Consider the following 12116-nt stretch of genomic DNA (forward strand, 5'->3'; position numbering starts at 1 on the left):
AAACCAGGAAAATTGAGCAGGAAAAGGGCAAGAAACTACAGCACTACCTAGTCATTCACAATCAAGCCCACAGCCTCAGTTTGTCACATCTGACACAATCCCACTAAAGCTGGCATGGAAATACACATCAGACTCTGAAATGTCACCTTCACCATGCGAGACATTCCACCAGAAGAAGGTGGGATTGGTGACACCAGTGTGACCAGTGGGTCAGCTGGTTACTGTCCCAAGACAGCAGCTATAGACAAACAGGTTGTTCTACCTGCCCTCTCATAGATGACTATTTGTAAAGATACAAGTTAACAAAAAACATGAGGTACAATATAAGATGTATTTCCCCCAGAGGAATATCCCATAGCCAGAAGAGAAAAGTTTGTATGTGTCCAGGACAAAGTTCTAAATTTGCTCACAGGCACTGAGCAGCATTTCCCTGAGGAGCTGCTTACTCTGACTCTGCAAACTCCAAGCAGCTGTGAGTAAGGGCTCACAGCTGTAACAAAAACATAGTACTCTACTGGATACACCTCACAAGAGGGGAAAAAAGTTCAGGACCATTCCCAGAAGAGCGAAGAAGACATCTTACTTAATAAGGGTATAGAAATACCAATTGCAGACAATTGCCCAAAATCACTGAGAGAGGGGAAGAGAGACACAGAATAAAGTGTTTGTTGAGGAGGCTGAAAGAATCACTAATCTAGACCTTGTTGTGGCCTGCCAGGTTGCATTTGTATCCAGATAAGTAAAGGGAGGTTGCTGCCATCAGAGGGAGAAGTGTAGAAGCAAGGTGAGACAACTTAATTCTCCATTGTTCCACTGCCAACAAGGGCACCCCTTCCCTCCTCATACTGCTTGATGCTACAGATCACAGACTTCAGGCAGCTGTCACAGTGACCTGTAAGCACCCAGCAACTACAGGGGACTTCTTGTGATGCAACACAAATTCTGTTCTAACAGAAACCAATGTCCTTCACCTCTGTTGACAAACTCAGTTCTTTCTTCTGAGTCCTCAGAAAACAAGGCTTGTGAAGTTGTGTCCCATTTTCTTCATGTACTGCCTGCTGTCCTTCCAGCACCCACTTCAGCTCATATAGCTTCTGGGACTCAAAAGAATTTCAAGTGACAAGGTTAGAAGGAGGCACTCAGAAACGAGAAGGAAACCAGAGCATTAGTATTCTGCACAGAACCCAGCGCTGAGATTCCCAAGTTCATGCTTTAAATATAATTTAGCTTTGCTCTAATTTCTACCATGAGCTTTGTTTATGCAGTGTTCCTTTCCAAAAGAAAACAAGAAAACCGGCGCATGTGTGCACTCAGGCACACGTCTGTGCACAGGCTGAGATTTGCTGACACACCATGGGGCTCTGTAGGTTCTAGTTTCTCCACAGAAGCTGCCATGCAGAAGGCACTCGTTAAAAACAGCAGCTCACCTCTTTAGTGATTGCCAATTGTCAGGTTTTGTTGCTCAGAAATCTCACAGAAATAAATCACCATTTTCACCCCACACACAAAGGATGAAATGGCAACAGCAATCCTTTCACTGTCTTTACAGTATGCTAGATGGTGACTTCTGTTCATTTATTTTCAAACCATTTCCCCACTCTACTTTTTAAGGCTTTAAATTTTAATATGAACTCTCTCTCAGGTCTTCTCTTTTGCCAACACACCACACTAAGCTGTTTATTACTAAAAGATTCTCAGTCTATATAATATTTTGGTTAGAAGCAACCCACAATGGGCACTGGATCCTTTTTTTTCATAAACACAAACAAAAAATACTTAGGATCAGAGATGCATGTTAGCTCAAATAATGTATCTTCAGCTCTACTTGGTAGGGGTCATGCAGTGTTCCTCGCTCTGCTGCTCAATGAGCATCAAAGAACATTTCATTTTGCCTAATTCATTGTGCATCTTCACCATCATAACCAGCCACTTAAGTTGTCTAAATACACAATGAACATTAATTCTACAAGGCAGTGTGCATTCAGCATTTGTCTTGCTGGATCTAAGCCTCCATTTGGCTCAGGTCCTTAACTAGACTCACATATGGCTCATTCTCCTTGTTCAGCTGAAATTTTAAGAGAAATTTAAAAATGAGGGAAGCATGGAGGGTACCTGTCAGTGCTCGTGTTGTGCAGACTGAAAGTAAACATCAACAGTGAGACAACATCTAGAGTATTTGGGATTATTACTGGCTCAGCAGTGTATCAGCTGCATGACAGCATACAAGGAAAAAACAAGGTCTTGTCCTGAGGAAGCAAAGGGAACCACAACTAAATACACAAAGCACCTGACAAGGTTACAATACTGACCTGTAATGATTCCCCTAAAGGCTGAATAAAAACTGTAAAACTCACAGATCTTTTGGGATGTGATTGGAATAAACTCAGAATCTTGTCACTTACTTCGGAAGAAACAAACAGTACAACCCCTTAGGTGTCAACACTGAGGTTTTGCTTGAAAGATTGTAATGCTTCCATTAAAAAGTTAAATATCTTCCAAATGCCAACCATAGAAGATACCAAGAGCAGTATCTTAAAGTTTCAAAAGGCATCTTACAGTGTAGAACAGAAACAAAAAAAAGGGGCTTCACTGCCAAGCACAAAAGAAGAATACTGTAGATGGCCACCACTCCATAACTCCCCCCTTTAATATGTCTGGCTGCAGAGGGTAGAAGTGATTTTAGTTATGTTAAGGTGGCAATCAGACTCAACACTATGAGCAAACTCCTGGCTTGCCCTGTAGAGAAAACCCTGCAAGCATTAACACAAGAACCTTTTCCACCAAGGACTTTCTGATCTAATAGCTGCCTAAAATAGTGCTCATTTATGGTAAAAAAAATGAAGAGCAGGAAATGGAAAAATCCCCTGAAATATTCCAAATACAGATAAAGATTCCAATATCTATAGGTTCAAAATGCTAACAAGATTGATGAGCATACTACGCAGGTACTCATCTAAATCTCTACTAAGAAAATTCAACAAAAACTTGAGCAGTCCATCTTCACAGATTTGTGAACCAGAAGAACTAGGACTACCCAGCACTGATTAGCAGATTGAGTTCTATCAGCTCACACCACGCACTGACCTCGATTCCCTAAGCAACTCCCTCACACAGAATTCAAGTTCATTATATCTTCAAATTGGATTTTAAATCCCTCAATTGTACTTGTCCCTTATTGCAGCAACTCCTGCACTTGGAAACGCAGAAAGCAACTGTAAGGAGGAACAAGACTGACAAAGGAGTGTGAAAGTTAACTATTGTTTTTTAAGCCTCATGCCCAGCTGCACCATTAGTGATGTACTGATTCAGCACTACCCTGGATTCTACAGAGAACTATTATTCCAGCCTTTACATTGCAATATTCTAACTACACATCCTAGGAAAGATGGATATGCTTGTCCAGTATCACAGCTTTTAAATTTGAGTAGTCCAGTCCTTTTATAGACATTCAAAGTGAAATACGTGTTGTGGGAGGAGGATTACAGCTGTACTGCAAGCCCTCGTGGTTTATGAGGTCAACATAATGGATCAATTAATTTACAGGCTTTTTTTCCCTCCTAGAGTTGAAGTTATTAATATTCTACATATATTTACTTCTGCAGCTTGTGGTTTAATCAATACAGTACTTCAGGCAACATGAAGTACTGTAGGAAATGTAAAGACTGTCAGACCCAGAGAGTTTAGCTTTACAGAGTGGGGCTTAGCCTCTTACCACCCTGCAGAAGTACTTAAAAGATTACAGAAAAGCCAGTTGAGGGAGAGAAGAAAATGTGAAGATAGTCTACACTTGGAAAGCTAAACATGTGCACTTGCACTGTGGAACAGGGAGTGATTTTAAGAATCATCTTAAATCAGCTGAAGTCCTAGAACTGACACAGTTACAGCAAGACAGTTCCCAAGCTGCAGCAGTAATCAGAGCCACCCAAGGGGAAAGAAGAGCCCCAGCCAAGAATGACCACATATGCTTCCCAAAGCTGAGAAGGCTGCTGGGCACTGTCCCAGAAGGGTAGACTTCTTCTGGGCAGAGGCCAACTCAGAGGCTGCTCTCTCAGCCCACCCAGCCCACCCTGGGCTGTGGAGAAGCTCCGCTCAGAACAAAAAGGACTCTGAATCCTGCTTTTCAGAACTCTGGGTAAAAAAACCCCTCGTTCCTGATGAGAATTCTTAGACTCCAGAGCTGCTGATAAACCTTGCAAATTCCAGAAAACCCAGTCAGGCTTCACCTGACTCCAGCTCTTCAGTCGCTGACACCCAGAACAAACATCACTGCTCAGGTCGTGGCCCTTTTCTCCTGAGTGCTTTAGACAGCCCTGCCAGCGGTCACAGGTCCCCTCTACAGAGCCTCAACTACAAAAGGAGAAGACATTTCAGATTAAAAGACATGAGAAAAGACCATTTTCACCCACACCAATTTCACTCACTGCACACAGCTCTTATATCAATAAGGAGGTCTGTCCAATTCACAGCTGCCTACGCAGGAGCATTATTAAGCCAAAAGATTAGATGCTTTGCTTCTTTCATACTCATACCAACCGTGCTTCCCAAGTAGCTTTTGCAGAAAAGCTATTAAAAATGGAGAAAGACAGTTCAAAAAGAGGCCTCAATCCTGAAAGATAGCATATCCCTCCTCTTCCCCCCCACACTGCTTCTCTCGTTCCCCTTGTGTTCCTCAAGGCTCATTATGGAGGTGCTCAGCACAAAGAGAACTAGATTTTAGACTGGGCTGCCATCTGCATGCTGAAACGTTCCCTGCTTTTATAGAGAAACTGCTTTTACAGTGTCTTAAAACAGTCCCCTTTCCAGGACCACATAGAAGATGGACTGCAGCTATAACTGTCAGCTGTATTGACATTATATTTGCTCCTATATACACTCACACCTCTGCAATATTAACACAATAACAATATCTGCACTATTCATGGCAAAGCTGATCCATATTGACTCCTGCACATTAATGAAACAAGCTCTGAGAGAACACAACTCCGCATGAGATGTGCTCAGAAATTCATTCCCTGATCTCATTCGTGGCCACATGCTTCCCTAACTAATACCTAATGCTCAAAGAAGACAGAATTAACAGAAAAAGATGACATACCAGCTGTTACGCTTCTTATAAAACACTCTTCTACAGTTTTTCACTTAGAAAACACAGTTCCAGAGAAGCCAGGCAGGGCACTTGGCTGCCAAACACAGGCAAGATGCTTTCACTGAACTCAGCACAATCTCAGTACCTTAAAGTGATAAACATATTCTTGATGGGGATTTTTTTCCCCTTACATAACCAGAGTCTGGCCTTTACATATATGTACTGCCATATTTATCTGGATGAAAATAAGAATTTAAGCAAGCAAACAAACAATACTCTCCCCAGAATTTGAGAATCATGAGAAAATGCTTACAGAATATTCCTTCCACATATTTTATGGAAATCTTGAAAACAATGGGGTTTTGTTCTGATGCACCCAAAATGAAAGTGAAATACATACTTTATGTGCCCTGAAATTGCTCTACCAAATAGACATCCTCGTTAATTTAATTTTTACATATAACAGTAAGAAGAGGGGTGGAAGGAACTCTCGGTAGTGCTTTTGGGGTGAAAAGGATCAGCCAAAACCCCTGCAGAAGTTTCTAACACAGAGCCTCTCTCTCACCAGCTTTGTCACTGAACATAACCCATCCCTCAGTCCACCACCTACTCCAGGAAGGTTTACCTGAATCTAGTACCAGATGCCAGAGGAAACCCTGACCATCAAGGCTAGCAAAGAGATCCTATTTATTTTCAGCAAGGGCAAGATCTCTTACCTCTGTCTTCTTTTCAAGGCTGTTTAAAGGAAGATTTATGTTTAGTTTGACGTCCTGAAAAGCAAATTGCCTCTTAAAGTGCCTCTTTATTTTGTGATACACTTTAAATGTTCACTCCCCTTTCCAGCACTAAAGACCTCCTGATAAATAGTTCACATTGTTTGAGGAAGGCTTAGAAATGAAGAGCAGACATGGTTCCCCATACAGCCCTTTAAGGCTGTTTAATAGTTGTTCACGATTTAGCATCCCTTGATATTTTCAGCTTGTGCTTGAGTTTGAAGTGAGAGATTATTCAGAGCATGAATGTTTTGGAGAGCAGGAAAAGTCCATACATTATAAATGCTTTATTTGTACTTCTTACAGTGAGTACAAATTCTCAGCCCTTTCCCTCAGATGCACAGGTCCAGGCCACCAGCTCCAGCCATGCCTGCCAGCTTCCCACCTCAGCCAGCCCCCAGCCAGCAGGGATGGCTGCCTGCACACGCTCCTTGGAACTTTTCCTCCACCTCTGGTCCCACACGGGTATCACAACCCAGGACGTAGAAAATTTTGAACTAACAGCCTTTCCCTTCCAAATGCCACGTAGAAGACACTGTTCTCCTTACCTTTAACTAATTACTGTAACATGTACCCTTCTCTCCCAGGAAACAGCTGTAGTCAGGGTAAAAATTACTCTGCTTATGCAAACAAACCAAATCCCCTTACAGACACATCCCAGCCTGAGAGCCTGGATGCTCCCATCATGTCCAAGCAGGCAGAGCACGACAAGGGGTATGGGCCTCACATGCTGTCCCCATTCCCTCCTCCTTGCTCTCCAGCAGCCTGTCTGCATCTCTGCTGGGCTCCTCACACACACACTGCTCCATACACAAGCTGCCCATTACCTCTGCCAGGAACTGTCCCCAGCAGCTGCCCTGCAGCTCCCAATACCCTAAACCCTCCATGGCTCGAGCTTAGGGTGGCAAGGGACAACACTCATGAGATCCTGAGCCCAGCAAGTGTGCTCCTACCTGCCTCTGCTTCCACACTCCTCTGCTGCCTCATCTGGGCTTAAGGCTGCGAAGTCCAGCTTCTTCTGAGGCCTCTAACCTCCATCAAATCAGGAAACTTCCTCCTCCCTCTCCCACACCACCAATCTCTGCCTGATCAGAAGTGTCTGTGCCACAAGAACAGCCTTTCTGCTGAGCTCACCTTCGCCCCACCAACCTATGAATCCCTCCAGACACTCACAGGCTCTTTTTTGATCTGACTTCTGTTTGGAGAGTGGTCAGTCCCCCCACATTGGTTTCCAACAGCTTCAGCTACTGCACTGCTTCAAAGTGCAGCCATCAGACCAGCAGCTCTGAAGATTAAAAGGCTTTGCATAGCTCTGCTCTGTGAGACACAGAGCAGTTCAGACAACACTGGCTGATGCCACATATGCACAGAGGCTCCAGCAATTTCATGGCATCCACCAAAATTGACTCAAACTCGCTAAGTGCATTAATGTGGCACACCTGGCCTTTCTTACTTCTCGTGCAAGCAGATCTTCCCTTTTCCCTCCCCTTCCCTCCCCATTTTGCTGGTAAAGCATCAATCACGAAACAATTTGAAGACAAACCTCCTATGAGCTTCCAAGCAATGTGAAAGTAAAGTCTGCAGAGAACTCCTGAGCCTTACAAAGGGAACAACCAAAGATTCATCTCTCTCCTGTGCTCACCTGCAGCTCAAGCAGAGGGGTGAGTACAAGGAAGTCTTGTTATCAGCTGGCTGAACGTTCCCAGCTGATCACCCCTCCCTGGTACCCAGGTGTGGGCCATAAGTGCACACACCCAGGCACACAGGATACGTGCTTTCCAACACCCTTGATCACCAGCTAGAAAGCTTTAGTTCAGTAGAGGAAGGACTCCCCTCGCAGATTCGGATCTGGAGCACGCTGGAGGTGCAAGCTGCTGCCTAGCAACACGAGCACTCCGCATGGAGGTCGGACCATGCCCCAGTCCTCCCACTGCAAAAGGTCTCCTATGCCCAGAGTAACATCCTCACAAGGATGCAATCCTTAGTAATTTCTCAGAAAGCCATCCTGCACATCACCTGCACAACACTTGCTTAACCACAGACTCGCCAAATCCTTACGAACATTAACTATGCCTTGGTGAACTGCCAGAACTCTTTACTTCTAATGTTTACTGCACATGCATTGCACCCTGCCGGCTTAGGGAGCCCCAAATCCCAAATCCTAGCAGGTTCCACTGTCTGCTCTGCAGTCACTCTATTGCAAAGCAAGAGACTGACTCGCTGTCAGGCAGCTTGCCCCCCAGACTTACCTCCTACCTCGGGTCTGGCACAAGCAAAGCTTTTCGGACACCATGTCCTTCTCGGGGCTGGCCCGCTCCTGCCTCTGGAGGGAAGTCCCTTCCCATGCACTACACAGAAGCAGGGCAGGCAGTCACCTGCTCTTACAGATATCACAGACTGTCAGGCAGCCACACAGTTTTATCCCTGACAAGGAATAACATCCCCTTTTAGGCACGGACAACGAGCATTTGGGGCGAGTGCTTCTCTCAGGTGTGAATGCAATCATAATCACGCAGCACCTGAGCACCCTGAAATAGCCCTTGCCCATTGCCTTTCCCTCCTCCCCCAGCAGGTCACCTCGCCTTGCACCCACCTCTAAGAATACTCTGAAAAACCTCAAAACTATCCACACTCTAATGGTAATATTGTAACACCCAAAGACCGCACACACGCACTAAAAATCTACACATATATTTTAAATAATCAGGATAAAAACAAGACAACATAAACGCTGCCGAGGAGCACGACAAAGTGCTGTCTCCTGCCACGATGGGTTTTTCCTCGCAGTACAAACCGAAGTTGGAGTCTTAATCCAAAAGAAGCAGAAATTGCCCAAAGCACACAGACCTTACTGTAACTTTGAGAAACCGCAGCTTAGAGCATTTTCTACCAGAAACTTTTGATTCTTCGAATCCTAGCAGAGACAGCAGCCTAGGGACAGGCTCTTTGAAAACACCCGCTGAATCAATTGTTTGAGACAGGTTTTGCGCCCTTTAGCAGGTTTCCGTCAGACCCCAAAGGAAACCAGAGCAGCCTTATTTGCCACGGAATTTTCGGAGGCGGCGAGAGGTTTCAAGTTCCAGTGTTCTGGACCCACCGCGGTACCTCAAAGCAGCCAAGCCTCCAAAGAACCGTTATCTCTTCAACAGGCTCCTCCGCGCTGCAACATCCCAAAGGGCAACTGCTCTCGTGCTTTTATTTTAAATCCCCGGCAGTAACACTTTACCTGGGCAGCCCCACGAGCGCTCGCGGCGCTGAGTGAGAGACCCTCGGTACTAACTCAGACCGCCCTTCGTGACAGAAAAACCCTCCCGGTGCCTCCAGAGCCGCAGGGCTCGATCCGGGGAGCGGCGGAGTGGCCGCGCCAGCACGGACGGCTCCGGCCACGGCCCCAAGCAGCTGCTCCGAGACCGGCGGCGCCGCGGGAGGAGCGGCCCCGCGGGCGCGGGACGGAGCCGGAGCTGCGGGTGTTCCCTGCCCGGAGCCCCTCGGGAGCGCCCCGGCACCAGCGGGACCCCCGGGGCTCCCTCCTCCTGCCCCGGAGCTGCGGGAGGGACACGGTGGCAGCCGCATCTCCCCAGCCCCGTCCCGCGCGCAGCGGCGGCACCGAAGGGGGGGACTCCTTACACCCGAACTTTTCTTTTTCTGAGGGAAGATTTCTTCTTTCCTTCTAAATTAAAAAAGGGAGGTGCCGCGAGACGCGCCGCGCGCAGGGCTCACCTCCCCAGCGGCTCCCCTCTAGGTCTCCATGCCGGGCGTCCCCCCCGCCGCCGAGGCAGCGGGAGCTGCGGGCCGGCGGTGCCGGGCGGGGACGGCCCGTGTGCTCGGAGCGCGGCTCCCGCCCGTGGGGTCGCGGCGGAGCGGGATCGGGATGGGGATGGGGATCGGGATGGGGACGGGACCGGAGCGGGGCCGGGACCGCGCGCGCTCCCCCCGCGGCCCCGCGCGCGGCAGGTGCGCCCGCCCGCCCGCCACGCGCTGCGAGACGCCGCAGCGCCCCCTGGCGGCCGCGCCGCGCCAGGGCACCGCCCCGGCCCCGCTGCCCCCGCACCGGCACCGCCCGGGACCGGCGGCGGGACAGCCCCGCCCGCGCCGCCACAGGGACCCCCCAGAGCCCCGCAAGGCCCCGGCGGGGAGGGGGCTGTCGGTCCCAGAAGGGGCCGCGCGCGCGGCCGCGATCTCGGCACAAGGAAACGGCCAAGAGAGGGATGGAGGGAGCGTCCCCAAAGGGCTGCGGAGGCGCCGCCCCGTCCGAGGGGGTCTGGCAGGGCTGGGATGGGAACAGGCGGCGTTGAACCTCCCCGCGCTGGGGCAGCGCGCGGTGCCAGCGCAAACAGGGGCTCCCGAGGGTCGCAGCGAACACGCAACATCCCTCCGGGAGCAGCACCCGCGGCCGTTCCGCCCCTTCCCCGGGCAGTGCCGGAATGGCCTCGGGCTGCCCGCCCCACTCGCATCGGTTTCAGTTCGATGGAGAGCGGTGCGACTCGCCCCCGGGGTTACAGCATCTGCACTGAACGGGGAGAAGCCGCTTTCAAACCCGCTGCACATTTTCGCACCATCATTAGCATCAATTTAACCAGCCTTGCCTTGAACTGGACCAGGCTAAGTTTCTCTTCCCTAACTCTGCTTCTGACATGGCACATCCATGCTTTCCGCAGCATGGTAGTGTTATTTTTAGTTCCCCTGCGCTGCTTTTTATTCGCTTTTAAAAAGCTTAGAATAGCTCCATGCAGAATATAATCTACTTCTGCATTTTGCTCAGATTCACAGGAGGACCCAGTTTTGTCACGCAACTGCGATACAGGCAGAAAAATCACGGGCCAAATTCCTGTAAGTGCACTTCAGGCTCACGTAAGCGGCACGACTTTAGGGTGCCAGTGCTGGGACCGACTGGTGCTGTGTCACAGGGCGAGCGATCGTCACTCCTGCATGTGACCCTTGCGAGGCTGCAAACACTGAGCAACGCAGCGGTGGGAAGCTCATAACCCAAACACCAGCCCGACACAGGAAAACACCTTCCTTGCAAGACCCGCGCCAGAGAAGTTAAGCATCCTCTCAGCATCCGGCAGCTGAGAAGAGCCAGATCCTACTCAGTCACACACGGTCCACCCCAGCTATGCATCAGTGTCAGCACCTTTGCGATTATTGATGGTAAGCCAAGAAAACACTCAGCTCTGCTTTCAGGTCTTTATCACATATGCAGAGCTGACAATTAGAAACATTGTCCTGTTACCTACAGACAAAGCAAGTTTGAACTAGATATCATACAGGGACAACAAAAGTAGCAGCATGTTTAGGCATTTCTCTGAGCATAACCATCTTTTAAAGCCCCTCTTAAGGAGGTGCTGGGGATGAACAGTGTACAGCCACCTCGTTCTGCAAGGTGAGGCCAAGAACAACCAAATGTGGTGACTTTTCCCAGTCCCAGTCATGAAGGGGACTCAGGCACACTCAAAGTATTCTTATATACAGTAAATTAGCAAAACTATTGTAGAGCAGGAATGTGAAAAAAAAAAATAATCAATAAACTTGCCCATTTTTACTGCCTGTATAATTCTTTTAACTAATTAGAAAGAGAGGATATGTTGCCAGGAGACCTTGCTTCTTCAGATGACATAGATGTCTTCTGCAATTTATAACTTATTGCACTTCAGCTACTCTTTCATTTCTCCTGGCATGATTACACTGTAAAAGTGCTATTTTTAACATTATTTACCCAGTCATATACTAAAGTCTCTTTTTAGCTGAATTAAAAGATTTAAAGCCTAAAATAAAACATCCCATGGACTCTGATATATACAGTTAGGTAAAGCTGTAGTTAATGATACCTCAGAATTATACTTGAACTTAAAATGAATAGATAATGTGGTATTCATTAGACGTTCTTCAGCACTTTATAATAAGTCAAAAAATGTTAATTATTAGGCTCACTATATGAATTTATACATTATTCATAAAAAAGAGGGGAATATACTGCTGACTGAATTTTTTTTTTAAAAAACAACTTTGTTTCCCTTATTCTGATCTCATCTCAGCCCATTGTGGAAAATAATCCATTTCACAGACAAGAGTAGTATGCCATACAGCTGTCAGTCTTTAGGTAGGCTCAGTAGGAATGAAAAGAGGAATGTGGTATTCATGGAGTTGAATACAGAGCAGAAGAGATCAACCTTCAGAGGAATTGTAGGAACAGCCTGCCAAGCACCAGGCCTTAGGCTAGTTTCTGATGAACCACTAAAGAAGTAATGAGATCTGCT

The 12116-nt window shown here is 47.5% G+C and overlaps 1 protein-coding gene across 6 annotated transcripts in view; it reads right to left on the bottom strand.

Moving 5' to 3' along the window:
- The window catches only part of IL1RAPL2 (interleukin 1 receptor accessory protein like 2), a 429226-nt gene that overhangs the window by 355450 nt on the left and 61660 nt on the right, over positions 1 to 12116 (bottom strand). The window contains exon 1 of one of the 6 annotated variants that reach the window (XM_032702307.1): positions 9580 to 9695. The exons of 3 other annotated variants lie outside the window; for them this stretch is intronic. The gene's annotated coding sequence lies outside the window, so the exon portion shown is untranslated. Of the gene's footprint in view, positions 1 to 6812; positions 6829 to 8108; positions 8134 to 9579; positions 9696 to 12116 lie in introns of those variants that run through there. 2 more of the 6 variants (XM_032702313.1, XM_032702312.1) reach the window with 2 other exon arrangements.

Source organism: Chiroxiphia lanceolata, chromosome 14 (assembly GCF_009829145.1).
Source record: "Chiroxiphia lanceolata isolate bChiLan1 chromosome 14, bChiLan1.pri, whole genome shotgun sequence".
NCBI classification, from domain to species: Eukaryota; Metazoa; Chordata; class Aves; order Passeriformes; family Pipridae; genus Chiroxiphia; species Chiroxiphia lanceolata.